The following is a 17,700-nucleotide window of genomic DNA, read 5'->3' on the forward strand; positions in this document are numbered from 1 at the left end:
AAAATGCAAAATCAAGAAGGAAAAAAAATACATGCCCAAGTCGTGAATTAAACCCTGGCCGCCTCTGTAATAAAAACTTTCCTTCCTCCTTCACCAATACACCGAAAATGAATAAAACGACCGTTAAATATCACGGTGTCAATCCGTAAAGGATACCTCGTAGCGCATTTTACCGTGTCTAGTACCTCGAAGCACAGGGCACAGGAGCCTCACTTGGTAGGGTGGACTCCGGTGAAAAAGTATTTATAAAGAAAGGTAAAATGACATAAGTATGATTTATCAAGACTCTCGCCATGTCTCACGGTGCTTTTGATACGTTTATTTTTGTAGTATGATATGCATTAAATGCAATGAAGGGCAAGACAACGTTCTGTATTAAAACTAAATTGCCCAAATCACGGCGTATTATGTAAACCATAACAAATATTTGGATATATTTATACAGTGTAAAAGAGTTAAATAATGAGTTCCAATCACACTGTCCAAAATGACAATTCAGACAAGTGCTCCATAAAACGAGGAAAAGGCGTATTTTATAAGGTACCTATATTTTCCTAAGCACGATAGTCCTTTTGGCAAATGCAAATTGTCCAAAATAAATGGCACCTGACTCCTTTAAGTTGTATGACACATGACTCCTTTAAGCTGTAAACACTTAGATAAGTAAAATCCGTGTTTTGTCTGATTTTAAGACTGTGTTGAGAGTCTATGAAACACGATATGTAGAATCGGGCCTAAGCTTTTTATTCTATTTCTTCACACACAAAGAAAGTTCTTACACATAATATCATATTGACTTGATATTATGTGTTGTACGGAAAAAGTGCTAACATACGCGTTCCTAAAAAAATGCTGATTTTGATATAAATAGCAAGTATTTACATACTTTAAATGCGTTCTATATAAAGAGAAACTCCTCTTACAATTCTCTAGCTTTTCTAACTCACAAAATCTTTGCCTCTGTAGCTGTATTTATGTGTGAATTCATGTACTATACAAACGCTATTTAGGTGTGTCCAAACTCTAGCATATACTGAAATATACGTCCTCGAACAATATAGATTTCTCATTCCCTAACAATAAAAATTGTTTTATTTTAGATTCAATGTAAGAAAAGGAAGTCCACTCTGTGGTTGCATAAACCAACAAAAAAAGGTAAGACTGAAAAAATAAACAGTTTAGAACGAGAAAATAGCTGTACGCAACCTAAGAAAAGAAAAATGCAAAACCCAGTCGATGCATTTATGCCAAGTATCCTAAGAAAAAAAAATAATATTGAAGTTACTGATTTTCAAAAATTCACCAAACGGAAACGTAACCTTCCCCATCGGGAAGCTCATGATATAGATCTATATTGAATTATTTGTCTTTCAAAGAGTACTTAAGTAAAGACTGAGTGAGAAAGGGGTCATAATTATGACTGAATACAAATTCATTGTAAATATAAATAAAAAAAAATATAAAAGTTAGATAACAATTGTGTTATGACATTAAAAAATCTGAACGGTAGAAATTTAGATAAAGTATCTAACTTTAAATTGGCATATCTCACTGTTTACAGACAAACTGCCAGCTTCTCCTCTGTCGTTACATAATGCATTTTACAAACTTGGATGACGTCAGAAAAGTGGCATATATAAGCAGTGCATAATGACGAAAACTGTGCACTAATTTTTCAGTCATTTTTTGACTTACTTCCATCATATGGCCCGGTGCATAAGAGTATACATGGTGTCATTGCAACAGGAGTCCTTTAAAACTCATGACTGAACCTGAGTCTAAGCGTGTGATGTTCAGTTTAGTGAGCTTAACTGCCTATGTACAAGTGTGTTAATCATTGATGGTATTTATGCATTTTATGTAAAAAATTGTGGACATTTCGGTGAATGTTATTATTATCATTTTTTATTTCTTTTGAAACATGCACTGAAGATTTTGCTCAAAACATTTGACAGTAAATTGTTAAAGTTTCATTTTTAGCCATGTATTCATAACAAATATATATAGCAAGTTCCGTAAAGGCACACTCCCAAACATTTACTGTGAAAAAAAACCCAGCAAACTTTTGCTTACTACGTCTGTGGTTCTTCGCTTGTTTTTAATTGCAAGGCTCCGGTGCCTACGCTTCGAGGTACTGGGCACGGTAAATTGCACTACGAGGTATCCGTTATGGATTGACACCCTGCCAGTTTACATCCGTATCCCGTTACAAACGTTTTTTCCATTTTTGAATCATTATGGAAAATTAGTAAAAACAACTAATTCGTATGTGTTTCAATAACCTATAATCTGTAAGTAACTAAGTTTCAAAGCCTCCCGATTAAATATCAGCAATAATTTCCTGATATCTTAAAAAATTCTTTTTTTTTTTTTTTTGTTGTCGCACGATTTTGAGGTAAGGGCCTGCATGTACAATCGAAGTGTGGCATATTTTAACGTTCATCCGATGTAAATATTTCGCAGTGTGAACAGGTCGTTGGAATACATTAAGCGTGAAAATTATAATGTATTTTTGTTGCATGTTTTTTTTCCTGTACGCCATAAAATTTTAAAATATGCTTCCGTTGTTAAAACTGCTTGAAGATCTGCCTCTTTTCCACATTTATCTTGCAAAAAAGACACTACATTTTGGTGTTTTTTTTATTTTATGACTTTTCTACGTAGGCAATAAAGCGGATATCCATTTCTCTGCGGTCTGGAAGTCAGTTCGATTACTACGCAGACAATTAACACTATGCAAGTGCATCAGGGTGTTCAAAAAGAGAAGACGTTCCTTTTTACTAACTGCGCTCAATCTATATCAGCATAACCCTGAAGCTGACCCCAGGAAAGATTATATAAAAACTTGTCCATGTATTACTTCTTCTGAACTTTTTTTGCAATTATCATTAAATCTTAGTGTGCTGGTGCAAAAATTACGTTTTGGACTAAGGTTAAAATTTGATACTTATTATATAAACAGACCACCGAATAAAATAAATTGTAAAATTATTGTTAAATTGTATTACACTTTAACTGTTTGATACAAACAGAATGGGCCTGTAATTTCTACTCGCTAGACAGAAAGTTTTAATAACTATTACTGAGACCATTTTTATAATTTCCATCATAATAAACGGAATCAACAATATCATAAACATACAGTGACGTAGAATCGAATTTTGACGAACTTCAGCCTTTAACTTATTTGAGTCAGGAATGTTTGTTTGTTTGTTTTGGGTTTAACGCCGTTTTTCAACAGTATTTCAGTCATGTAACGGCGGGCAGTTAACCTAACCAGTGTTCCTGGTTTCTGTACCAGTACAAACCTGTTCTCTGAAAGTAACTGCCAACTTCCCCACATGAATTATCAGAGGTGGAGGACGAATGATTTAAAAGAACACAGCAGAGTATTTTTAATAACGCAACAATACGTTTATCAAATCATCATGTTGTATGGAGTAAAGAGCTGTATGCTATATTCAATGAAAATTTCGATGTCACTGATCACCATGCAATTCAAAATATTGCAAAACTTGATTTTGTATTTTAAAGGGTTGAAATACAAAATAAGGGAGGTGTCGTGATCCAGGGGTAGAGCGCCGGACTCCGGATCCAGAGGTCGTGGGTTCAAATCCCGTGTGAGGCGAGATTTGTTTCTTCCACTACCTCTCCATTCCCTAAGCAGCCGCGAGTACTGGCAAGAAACCAAGGAAGCAGCCATCGAGCGTGATTAATATAAATTGCTAGAACTTGTTTCACAAGTTAAAATAAATAAGTTTAAACTAAAGGGTTGAAAGTGGTAATAAGCGTAAGATCTGATTTCTACGCTAAACGACATTACAAAACAGCAGGTAAATCTGTAAATATTAACGCATAAGACGCTACATGATCTAATAGCTGTAAATGGCTAGACTATACTTAGCGATATATGACATGTTGTCATAACTTCCGGGTAGCCACGCGCCACTTCACTACAATCTAACCGTATAAATGGCCTGTCCTGCCTGGCTTTATCCATCATTCGACTGATCACTTCATACAAGGTAAGAACGTAAATAATTTCTAGATTTTCGGGGTTAAAGTGTATGTAAAATGTTAAGCCTTTTTTTTATAACAAATATTTTAACTTTGCGAATTTAACTTGTTTGCATTACTTTATTATATGCGACTGGTGTCTACATACGAAGGAGAGACATGACATTACCTGTATTAAGTTAATATTGTTTAAAATAGTTTTGATATATTACATAAAAACGGAATATTTTGATGACAACAAGATATATTTCAACAAAATAAAGAGAAAAGAACGGAAAGAAAACTTTTTGAAATGTCTTAAAAAGTTATATTGTGTTCAATTATCAGTTTATTTTTCGTTTAAAACGTTATTTTATCGCTGTTGTCTTTGGACAATCAATGTGAGGAGCAAAATTTTGAAAAAATATAAAATTTCAATATTTTTCCAGACATCATGAAATCCATCCTTGTTGCCGCTCTTGCTCTGGCCTGCGTGCTCGGACTCGCCACCGCTCAGTATGGATACGGTTATCCCAGCACTCAAGGTGGCATCGGGGGACAATCAGGTAAGAAAACATGTTTATATACATGCAGCTTTGCAAAGAAATCAAAGACTCGTTTTTTATCTGGGAGTCATGATTTCAGTACGGATGGGAAACACAGGTCTGTCTTTCAGACAATGATAAACCGACAATACAACTAATTTCTTTTCCTTAGAGTTCATATTAACAACCACAAAGGCTATATGATAAAATGTAAAATTTAATATAATTTTTGTTCATACTTTTAGATGAAATTGAAAACCGTATTCATAATGTGAACTTCAGTATGTTGCTTTGTAAGACTGAACAGTTCTAAAATGACATTTTTACTTCGTGAATAATGATTTATCATTACTACCAAACTTTTCATCAATAACATGCAGTTAATGATGCTGAAGAATTTTTTAGGGGCGGATGAGTTTATATTATCTGCATGATAAAATGTGCAATTTTGACACTTCATGTCGTTCGCGCTATATAACTGTTTTTACTCGAAAAAATGACGGAGCAAACTGTGTAAACTATAGATTGGCTATTCTTGCTTTATTTTAGGACTGATGATGTTGTTGCTCATCTTCTTCCTCTTCTTCTTCCTCAACAACAACAACAACTCCAGCTCTGGTGGCACCATCACCCTTGTTAACGCCTCTGCCTCTGGCTAAACTTGGTAGGTATTTATATGTTTTTATGATAACGTTATCAGACTCTAAAATCATAAAGGATGTCTTGTACTTGAAAATGACTTACAATACTTTTCTACAACAGTGTTTTCAAAACAAAATTGAAATGCAAGCATTTTAACTGTGGCAGCAGTACATAACTACAAAGTTTATCTTCATACATGAATATCAAAGGTTCGCTTTTTAATGTCTCGTAAAATGTATAATATATTACATTAGTATAGTTCTTTTTTATCAAGAAATAATTTATAGCAAAACTGTGTATTAACACTGCTCACAAGGGCGTAGCCTGAGTGAAATTATTTCGTACGACGTATAACCGCCGGAGTGTATAAATAGTGTTCAAACACAGTTTTGCTATAAATTATTTCGATTCCAATGTGTCTTTTATTGTAAATTTTGATCAAATGGGATGGAACCGTATGGCGCCAAGTGGTAGGTCGTTACGCTCCTTTGTTTATACACTCCTGGACCGGAATTGATAATACGTCTTGCGGAATAGTTCAGTTAGAGCGCAAATGATGTCGAATTATTCTGCACAGCAAATAACCAACTCAGTGTGTGTGTAAATTTTGTTTTAAACATGTTTTAAGTAAAATATTTGATTAAATTTGAAAGCGATATTTCTTGATGCATATACACATGACGTCAGCATAATATCGCCGTGGTGATAAAAGTATTGCTAGTCATATAAGAATGACTTTTAATTTAAAGGCTGAAAATGTGTTATTGCGAGTAGAAATTACCGACTCATTCTGTTTGTATTAATTCATTATAATGACGTCATATGTAGCGTCAAACGGCTTAGCGGCGCGCTGGAAAAGAAACCGACAGAAAACGGGCATATATTTGGTGGATGACGTAAAGGATGTACAAAATAATCCTTGATAACATGTTAGAATCGAAATAATAAATCTCATATATATTCTAGTGATTTGCTCTTGCATCAAATGTTTGTCGTTTAGATGCGTATTATTATATCTGTGCCCTCGTGATATAATTCTTTCGCATCTGGACTTCAAAAAATGATTTTATTCAACGACAAATCACTAAATGAGATATATTATTTCTTGATTACTACATACAATTGGCGTTCGCATTCCAAATATAAGTCATTTGGTATACCGGGAAGAAAATCGATTAATTGGGGAAAATAAAAAAAAAACAATATACATATTATGCATGTGTGATAATTTTATTCACGTTGTATATATATATATCATGTATTTATTTCTGCAGATAATCCAAGGAAAAGAAGCAGCAACACACCAAGCATCACGTTCCCACAAAGCCCCAGTAGCCTGCATTGCAATGCACGTGTAGTTACATATTGTTTTCTGCTATTAAGTTTTACATTAAAAATGAAACACAGACGAATTTTGTTTGTCATGATTTCCATTGGTTTAGACAAACCATTGTGTCTAATGTTCAATTATATTGTTTAAAAGCTGAATGTCAAGAGAATCATATTACGACGGTAAATGGTTCCTAGTTGAGACGCAATCTTGGTTTCTTTAAACTAAAATAATAGGTATGAGTGTTTACAGGACATCACTGTATAGTTCCTTTACCGCATACCAAAAATAACCGTGGTCTCGGGACTACGCCGATACTCTCATGAATGAGCTATAATAGCGATTTATACCATCCAAGGCCACAAGACCTTGTCAGATGCATTAAGATTCCCATACACTCGATAAATAATAGGTGATTATTTCTACAGAATCATTTGAATACACCCTAGCAATGCCTTTTAGAAGATATGTATGATACGCTGACGCAATTTATTGTTCGCTAATCCTACACGTGTTTTATAGCCGTAGACTGTAGTGACAGCATACACCTTGTCACCAAATCCCCATTCCCGCGCCCCAACTTTTGAAGACAATTATTTAAATATATATGTTTGTTTCTAATTAATGAGACAGATAGTTATCATAAAAACTATCAAGGAGCATTTGCCCTTAAAAATGTACAAAGTTATCCACGTAACCACTTCCTACAAGGCTCTCTCTTCCTTATACCGCCCCCCCCCCCCAACACACACACCTTAAAAACGTTCCTACTTAATACATCGTCTTACCTAAGGTTTGACTAAGTTATATACCTTAAAACGTGAAAACGGCATAAACAATCGTAAAACTCTAAAAGCTCACTGACGTTTGCAATGACAGGAATTCTGTAGTAGGCCTTCCGTGACCCCATCTCCCATCCCCCCACGTTGCCTCCTACCTCTTTAAAACTGCTCAAAAGTGCTGAATACTGTCGAACATCTATAATTTACACAATATTTTTACAATCAAATTTGTTAATGTCGTGTGATTGTTTATGTTTATTCCAGTCACCGATTAGCCTGATGCAAATGTATAGAAAATATCCACTATAACAGATTGTTTTGCACTGAGTTTTCACGTTTTCACATCGTAAGATAAGACAAGATAAGATTAATAAAGTCCCTCTTTACTTATGCACAATAAAATAACATCACATAAAATACCATGCAAACTTTATGAGAAACTGTTAGCTAAAGTGTCTAATACACGACTAAGAATAATACACGACTAAGAGCTCGATAAAAGTTATGAGTATAAAGCGTATTTAAATTGTAAGACCAAATACTATACTACAAATGTATCCGACCCGTATCATTCTTAAAGTGCATTTCGATATGACCTTTTTAAACAAAATCAATCTTACAGTACTACTCTTCATAAAAATTCTGATTATAGCATCTTTTTACACGTTTCTAGGTGAATTATCGAAATATTGGAGTGAAATATATCTGGTATGTTCATAGTAAAAATATCAAATATATTTTTCACTAGTAAGAAACTTTAGATTGGTAAAATTTAGTCAAAATATGAAATAAACACCGATAAAAAGAAAATGTGTTTGTTTTACATTTAAGATAAAAATAGCTTTCACCCAGGAACACAATATCTTGCATTTGCACCCGTGGCCAAGTTGTGCTACATGTGAAAATGTTGCATCTGGTGTTCACTCGTAAAAGAAATTTCAATCTTACACTGAAACAAACAAATATCCTCTACATCGTGTCTTCACATCATATCGTATCGTCTTCAAATACTAATTTACAAGACGAAGGCGCGAAACAACGATGACCATAACATAACACAGTAGAAATATATTCATACTGTTTTCAAATCCCGCGTTCATCTGTCCAGTAGAGGACAGATGTGATATAACAGGTGCCTGCATCCTAATTAAATGACACCCTTCATTGAATAACATTTGGAGATGTCTTTACAATTAATATACACAAGGTATCAATAATATAACCCAACTTGTTTCACTGGACGAAACAGAAGCGATCGGAGTCGTACATTGACAAGTCTTAGAAATGTATTTGATATGGATTACAATTTGTGAACAAATAACTGGGCCGTGATTTAAAAGAATGGTCTGGCCGAGTCTTTCCAACAACAAAACTGTTTTCGATCTAGACATAGCACTTTCAAAGATTAACCATTATTATATTTGTGTTTGGAAAACGGCATTGAAAATGTGTCCAAATTGAGAACTGAACAGAAATTGAGACGGAAACACGCCCGAACGAAAATCAGCAACCATAATTATATGACCGCAAACGTTCATTGATAAAGGGAAACGACTGAGTATTATGTTAGCAGAATGAATAATACTTGATCTATCTCCCTGTACACGCACAAAATGTGATTCGATAATACAATAATAGGGGAGCATAGTTTTTCTGTAGTGACAAAATGTGAAATATACGGTGTTCCGTTTGGACCATCAAGATTTTTATGACTGAACCCCATACCCAGAAAGGCGAAACACGAAGCTACGATGGTGAAAGTCGAAATCACGAAACCATGATGATGAACACGCGATATTGTTTCGCATTTTCACTATCGTGGTTTCGTGTTTTCATCAAGATGGTTTCGACTTTCACCATCGAACTTTCGACTTTTGACTTTCTTCGTCGTAGTTTCGACTAAGACCATCGTAGTTTTAACTTTCATCATCGTGCTTTCGACTTTCGATGATGACATGATATCGCATTTCCATTATCGCGGTTTCGTGATTTCGACATCCGTCATCGTAGATTCGAGTTTTAACCATCGTGATTTCGACTTTCACCATCGTATTTTCGACTTTTATCATCGCAGTTTCGCTATTTCGACTTTCGAGATATGGGGTGTAGAAATAAAAATAAAGATATCTGTGGTCCAAACGGAACACCGAAGAAATTGCTAAAATATGTGAAAAATCTATGTAGTTAAATAAAACAAAATATAATTGTTTTAATTGTTATATTAAGTCGGTTCAGATCTAAAAGTATAGTTATTGCATATCATAAGCGAATATAGAAACGATGTACATTTTGTTTTGCGTTTGTCTTCTTTACTTTATCAATAATTATAAGATGCAAAAAGACGACATGATTGATTTATTGCAGTTTTTTTTTTAACAATTTATCATACTGACCAAACATATATTACCGTTGTGTGTGTGTGTGGGGGTGGGGGGGGGGGGAAGAGAGAGAGGGGTCGCTAACAAATCCAATAAAAGAACGATCATCATAGTTCACACAAGTGTTCGCCATAACTTATATTTCGCTGCTAGGAGGACATACCTTATAAAAGATAATATAAAAGCGTGGAATATTATTATTAAATTGGCTTGCCGGTCAATAGTTTTAAACTATTTCACGAGGTCCGAAGGAAAGAGGGTTAAAAGTTTTGACTATTCGCCGTTAAACCATTTAATAAATGTTTTATTACATGGCATCTGAATTTAAATTTTGATATTTCTTTTTTTTTAAGTTTTGACTTTCGTCCAGCAAAATTTGGAGTTGAACTATATAGTACTAAAGAAGGAATGAGTAATATTTGGTGAAAAAACATTCAGTATTCATTAAATATCAAGAAAAATTATTTGTATTAAAATGTAAGATCGACATATATTTTATTCGTGGACGTCAGACCTTACTCGGGGTTATACTTCATCTAATATTCACTCGGACTCAAACGAAAGTGTAAGATCTGGTGTAAGATATTTCAATCTTACATTGAAACCAAGAACTGTACGATTTTTGTTCGTTTGCCAAAGATACGGTATCTTAGCTGTACTAACCTCCCGTTAAAAGAGTTTAATTTCTTTAGTTTGGAATCAAAGTAATTTGAATACCCAACTCAGAGCTAGTTTTGGTATTCAATGCTGGCTGTGTATTTATTTTTCTTATGTGTCGTGAATACCCAACTCAGAGCGAACTGTGTATTCAACTCTGGCTGCATATTCGTCTTAGATAAATTAAATACCCAGCTCAGAGCTAGCTGTGTATTCACCTCTGAGTATTAGCGTTAGATCGTTTGAATACCAAACTCAGAGCTGGCTGGGAATTAGAACGTAACTGGATATTAAATACCCATCTTCCAGCCAACTTCATAGACCTCTGTAGTGAAAACGTGTTTTACTCAATCTGTTCATACACTAGAGCCTTTATTTCGAAGAGCATATATTGTGCCACAAGTGTATTTATTATCTTAACAAGATACGTATGAACAGGTGTTTGTTCTTCATAACAATGACAGTGTGGCAATATTACGAACCAAACAAAGCAGTTGTCTTCACATTATGTTTTATTTGTATGTATAACAAGCATTTTGAACATGAGGAGTTAAAAGTACAATGTAGATTACATTTTCAGTGGAAATGAAGATGAATAAAAATACATTTCAAAAACAATTTCTTCTGATATCACGATGATTGAAAGACATTTTGACAAGGATATAATTGATGCTTATGATATTTTATGGTATTTTATTATATTTTATGGCATTTGATGTTTCAAAGAAGTGGAATAAGTGATTGTAATGCAATACAAATAAATGTGAACAAATATGAATAACATTATCACAGAGTTGCCCTGAGCCAGAGAAAGAAAACCTCCAATATTCCATCAGGTGGACGACGTCATAACAATCTAAAGGAATGCTTGATTGATCCTGTAACAGAAAAAAAAGTTATTTTTCAAACACATCATTTTCATTTATCTATAACTGTATTGTTATTATCCGGTGCAACAAGTATGACCGTGAGTTACGTATATCATATATATAAAAGACGTAATGTAGGCAAGCGATCGCGACATTCAAATGTCAAGCATAGATATTACACTGCTTATTTTCTGAAACCAGTAATATCTATGTGTCTTAGAAGAACAGATTTATAACTGCTTAAATAGAGAAAAATAACTATCAAAATGTAAAGGTACCCGTTCACAAACTGAGTGATTTACATAAGGAAATATTAATTTTAAAAATAACATTTTAATATACAGCTATGAAATGTATGTCAGTTATCACAAACATTGACTCAAAGTGAAGTGTGATTTTTTTTATATGCAAAGATAATTCGAAAGAAAGATATCAAATTCATACCAAAAGCAGTATTACCGAAAAAAAAGATATTATATCGCATTAACCGGAAGCAAATGATTTAAACATACCAGATTTAACCGGAAGCGGAAGCGTTTACGAGGGTGATTGTGCCACCAGAGCTAGAAGTGTTGTTGTTGCTGAACAGGATAAGGAAAATGAACAGAAATCCAATCAAAGCCAGGACTGAAAAACAAATTTGAACAAATATATATAAAAAATATGGTATATGCAGTATAATGTGATATACACAATTCAATAATGTTATTCCTTAATAAATGAATTCTTTTTTTTCAAAACGAATAAACACTTAACAGCGAAAAGATTATGAGCGACTTTATTTTCAATATACTGGACAAACATGTGTTGTATATAATATCATTTTATATACTAAAACACAATAAATAGTAAGCATTCTTTGTTAAACCCAGTTAATCTTGACTTTGGCTTGGTAGACAAACAGTATGTAAAAGCCTAATGCCTGTTATAAAATAATCTTTTTAGTCCTTTAATGTTTCTAAAAGGTATAAAATACCTAAAATGGTATAACTCTATAACATGGGTTAACAACAGATGCTTACTGAGTACTAAAACAATTACATATACAGTTTAAAAGTTAATAACTAGGCTATTAACTATACTCAAAATCCTTAAAAAATGATAGCAAGTTTTCGCAAGACAATAAACAATATACTCATTTTAAAGAGGAAAGCATATCTTTCTAGATCAGATAATTCTGAAAATCTTGATAAAATATTTCTACTTTGTTTTAAGCTGTATAAACAAGATACTTACATCCCCCATTTCCGAAACCACCGCTACTTGCTGCAGGGTAGTATCCATACTGGGCTGAAGCCAGGCCCAACACGCAGGCAAGAGCCAGAGCAGCAACGATCATGGATTTCATCTTGAGGGCTGGAAAACAGAAGAAAAAAATATAAAAAGTCTTTTAAAATGCACAAACTCCTCAAAACATTTTGGAAAAAACTAAACTTATTCGTTATTGCAGAAGTGAAGTTGCGTATAAACTCAAAATATTTTATCAGCTACAAAGCGAAATTGCATATTTTCAAGATGTAAACGTCAAATGTTTTACTTTGTATACAAATTTGTAAAACTAAAAACAGTGAATTTTATATTTTGAATTTGAAACAAATATATTTCTGAACGGTTTGAAATTAAATAAAAGAGATACTGAGAAATATTCGTGTCTGAAACCATGAGACAGAAACGCTGTTACAATCCAGACAAAGGTTTTAGATATTTAAAATTTGGGAAACGCATAAACTTAAAACTCGACGTGCATAAGCCGTTTTCTAGTGAAGTGTGCTACATTTTATAAAATACTGTTCAAAATCAAAAACAAATTAAGGCTATCTATTTGTCGAAACTGAAAAACCTTCAAAATGTCTTTTGCTTTGGATATTAGAAGTATCGAAAGCTAAAACAGCGATTTTTAAAGACTATAGTTCATCTGAACTTATTGAAATGGCTCTAATGAGTCTTTAAAGCATTTCTGTCAATCAAATTTTCTCTATACTAAAATACAACGCGCATTCATTCAATTTAGATAATTTAGATTTAATAAAATGAATAAATAATAACGATCTACATACCTAATTGATCTATATCCAAGGAATATGATACATTTTCCGTTCGCAGACGAGAATATATACTGTATTCACTCCGTAACAGCGGAAGTGCACGGAGCAGACGAGACGTACAGTACCCGCCGGCTTTTCCTCTCTCCGGTTGTGTATTGAGCAGTTTGACAGGTTACAGTTTAATTACGCAAATTGTTGTGTAATAATATGAAAAATTCAAAGTTTATGTTCACAATCTGAACTTAGATGAGAAGAATTGCGAATCTTAATCAATAAGCTATAAAGTCCGAATTTTTGAGCAAATGAAAAAAAAAAACTACATATAAATGATAATTTCGTCGTTTATTCCATTATGCGTCTGAGGTGACCACATTCAGAAAATTACAATCGTGCATAAAATTTTGCCATACACATTCAAAATACTCGTGTTCAACACCAGTATATAGAAATCATAATAACTGGAATAAAAATCATTTTGTCGTATACTGCTCTTAACGTTGATATAGATCTTTTTTATTTAATAGGCGGGGAAAACAAACAGCGCCCTATGCCACGATTCGCGCTGAAGCAAATTATTAATAATTAATTTGAGCGATTCCGATTGGTCCAAAATTGGAATTGTACGAGAATAATTTATTTTCCTTTTGTAACGTTGCTTTTTCTGCCCTCACTTGCGAAAGATACCGCTAGCACTTTGGGTTCTCAAGTCATCTGCTTCGCATTAAGTGCTAGCACTTTGCCTACAAAACTAGCTTTAACACACTGCTAGCTCTTTTACGTGAACTGATATCTCTTCAAGCTGAAGTTCCCTGGCACTTTCTTCCAATGGTTATAGAGGTATCGCTTCACATATTTATGTTAATGTTGTATATCTGGTGGCACTTTCCGACAGAAAGAAGGGTCTTTATTTGCAAGTGCTTGCTTTGAAATATAAAGAGATATCAGTTTTAACACAAAGAGATAAGATATATTCTAAACAGTTTTATACAGATATCTCTTATAATCATAGAATTAGCTCTTCTATATATAGTGTTATCTCTTGGCCTTGCAATATATCTTTTTATCTTAAATTGATAACTTTAAGACTCTATATTTGTAAAAGTGGCTTGACAAACTCATGTGTAGTAGTGAGTTACCTGACTTCAGATTATTAATGGGTTGGAAACGCGTACGACTATTTTCAGACAACATTTTGAATTGTAACTCTTTAAATGCTTATTGAAATACATGTATAACCCATACACGTACAATTATAAAATAATATCAACCTCTATATCTCATTTTTAACATTTTTAATATTACTGTGGTTCTAAAATTCGTCGTCAATAGGGCGCCATTTTGCGGGACTTAATATGCTACCTGCATTTGATATTATTTAAGTTGTTATACAAGTAAAATATATGTTGATCATGTATAAAATCTTATTGAAAGAAAACCGGGCATTTATCTAGTTGTTATGATTTGAAATAAGAGAAACTAAGATTTTCTATTCTCTATGCGCATACACGTATATATTCAATACGTGTATGAAGTGATTCAAAATTTTAATGAAATTTATTTTCAAATAGAAGTAACTATCAGCAACAGGCGTTTACTTGTAGTGGTATATTATTTTAATTAATAGAACTATTACAAGCAAATGCTCATTAATATGTAGTAGACATTAAATTCCACAGCTTCAAACGCTATCTTTCAAACTTTAGTACAAATTCTTACGGTTCAACCTTTTTGTTAGTGGGTACCCTTCAATTAACCTTTTACTTATTATTCACTTGTAGCATGTTCAATAAAAAGTATCAACTTCGAGCACATTGCACAAGAAACAAGATGTTCCCTTCCCTTGATACCAGTGATATATATGCAATAGATACGCACTCTTGTATGAACCTGATCAAAGGGAAATAATAAGATTTGAACTAAGTTTTATCTTGGATTGATTAATCTCCATTTCCACTAATAAACTGGAAATAAAACTGAATAACAAGTTATTATAAAGGTGAAGTGAAGTGAAGTGAAAAGTGAAGTGAATGAAGTGAAGTGAAGTGAAGTGAAGTAAGTGAAGTGAAGTAAGTTAAGTGAAGTGAAGTGAAGTGAAGTCAAGTGTTTGTTTATCATAGTGTCACCCCTACTGAAAGGGACAGCCAATTTGGCTTATAAGACACCTACATACATTGAACAGCATTACTTCCCGATGCCTTTTTTAATGTCAGGTAGGTAGGCAATCGGTAACCATTATTTAACTAGCTGGCGGCTCACCAACCGGTCCCTCTTCAGTAACAAGACCCGCCTCTGACAGGGCTCGAACTTTCGACCTCCCGGTTGCGGGACAGGTGCCTTATCCATTAGGCCACCGCAGCTCGGTTATATATATTCAGTATAAACAGAATATTTCCAGATTCCTATTAAAAACATCTAAGGATTTAGGCCGCTAAATATCAAGCTATCGTCTCGGACCTACAGTACTAAAACCTTTGTCATTGAAAGACTTTCATTTATTGAATGGAACAACATGTAGAGATAGTACCTAAAATTTTAGATCATGAAAAACAATTAAAGAAATAATGCTGGTTGCTGATATGTAACATTTAAGACCGCATGTTATACTTAAGTCTTGATATGATTGATCATTTTGATCAATTTGAAGCATATTATTGAAGATTTTCTGAAACTTGTTATTCAATTTCCATGTAGCTGTTCTTGCAGTCCTGGTCGGTTTCGTGCTGGAAAATCGGAGTGATATTTTTGCAATTTTCTATCAATATAGACGTTTTTCAGAGTTGAGATTGTTCTGTGTAGTGGATTAATATATAACGGTTGAACTGGGAGTGGAAATAAGTGTCGGTAAACTGTCTGGACAACATAATTAGTGAAAATATGGTGGGAAATTACCGAGACTAATTGATCGAAGAGATTTTGTGATAGGGGCACCGGTTCACTGCGTCGGTTTCGGACCACTTTTTTTTTCGGCAGTGTTTAGGGAACTTGGAACTTTGATTTTAAATAAATTTTCATCAATAAGAAATAGAACCAGTTATTGTTAATTCATCTTCATAATGGACACACTAGGTAACGGATATTTCGGCGCAGGATGCTATGTTCGGCGCAGGATCGATACATTGATTTGAAAACTTTAGAGGGGTTAATATTCTCCTCATTTCGGTCTATAAGAACAAATAACCAGTAAAATCACCTCACTAGCCTTATCATGTAATAAATGAAGTTTCCAAAGCCGATTTAAAATCCTGAAAAGATGCCATTTAAAGAGAAAACGACAATGTTTAATGTTAAACTTTACGCCAATTTCGACAATTATAAAGTTTATAACCACGTTTCATCGAAAATATTACTTAACAAAGACATTATCTTTATGGACTATATCTATCAGTCTTTCCCCTGCCATCCTTCCAAATTATAATGTCTAAATCGATGTTTTAAAGGAGATTTTTAAGTTTGAAATACACCATATACATGAAAAAAGGCGATGTTCGGCGCAGGATGAAAATATCTGGGCGATGTACGGGAGCAGGTTATTGTAAACTTTTATCACAGATAGCGCAATGACCGTTTTTCATGCCGACAGGCAAATTGTTTATAAAGATTTTATTCAGCAGGAGTAGGGCGTGTATATCTAAGAATATACAGTCAGTTTTTAGTGATATATCTTTCTGAATACATTGTACATGTTTCGTGCCTGTAGTTTCTGTTATCATTAAGAAATTCCCTCGGATAGGGAAAAGCCTGTCTTACAGCCAGGCATGTAAGATCCTTATATTCTTGCAAAGCCAACAAATACCAGGATAATCTATATTCATTGAAATTATTGTTGTTATTTTCTTTTAATATATTTTCAGTGCTTAAACATGGATGCCGACCTATTCCGTGTGACAGCAGATTTGTCACCATTAAAGAGTTCAATTTACATCCAACTTTCCAGAATTTTAATGCGATGTCCTGCGTGTATTTCATTTGGGACGAAGTTGTGTTCGAAAACTACTAGTAATCGACAACTTTTAAAAATCTTTACATGCTTAGGAAGTCTGTAAACGATCTGGGCGGAGAACTTAATAAATGGTCTTACTAACTGGCTGACACAACTCTATGGACAAAGACATATGCATGAAAAAAAATGATATAATATCCTGAAGCAATCGGATAAAAACAGTTGACACAGTTGCTTGACAGTGTCCAATTTGGTCACTGCACTCTATCTGCTAAATATGCATAAAAGAACAAGCGTCTCCAAATGAAAACCAGTACATCGTGTACTAAACCGTTATATACAGCAAAATCTATTATATAAATAACAAGAGCACCACCATGCGGGTGCTGACGCTCGTCTGATTTTTTTTGTATAATAGAAATATTGTCCTACCCATGATTTTCTAAGTCTAAAAAGGGCCATCATTCTTGCAAAAAGCATGATAGAGTTATGTTTCTTGATGTACAGCGTCCGCTT

At 33.8% G+C, this 17,700-nt stretch overlaps 1 long non-coding RNA gene across 1 annotated transcript; it reads left to right on the plus strand.

The window, feature by feature from the left end:
• Positions 1-4,441: 4,441 nt before the first annotated feature.
• LOC128546858 (uncharacterized) lies at positions 4,442-6,591 on the plus strand. The gene is made up of 3 exons (XR_008366188.1): positions 4,442-4,562; positions 5,091-5,205; positions 6,458-6,591. It is a non-coding gene; the product is annotated as an uncharacterized LOC128546858 (long non-coding RNA).
• The last annotated feature ends 11,109 nt before the right edge of the window (positions 6,592-17,700 follow it).

This window comes from Mercenaria mercenaria, chromosome 11, assembly GCF_021730395.1.
Source record: "Mercenaria mercenaria strain notata chromosome 11, MADL_Memer_1, whole genome shotgun sequence".
In the NCBI taxonomy this organism is placed as follows: Eukaryota; Metazoa; Mollusca; class Bivalvia; order Venerida; family Veneridae; genus Mercenaria; species Mercenaria mercenaria.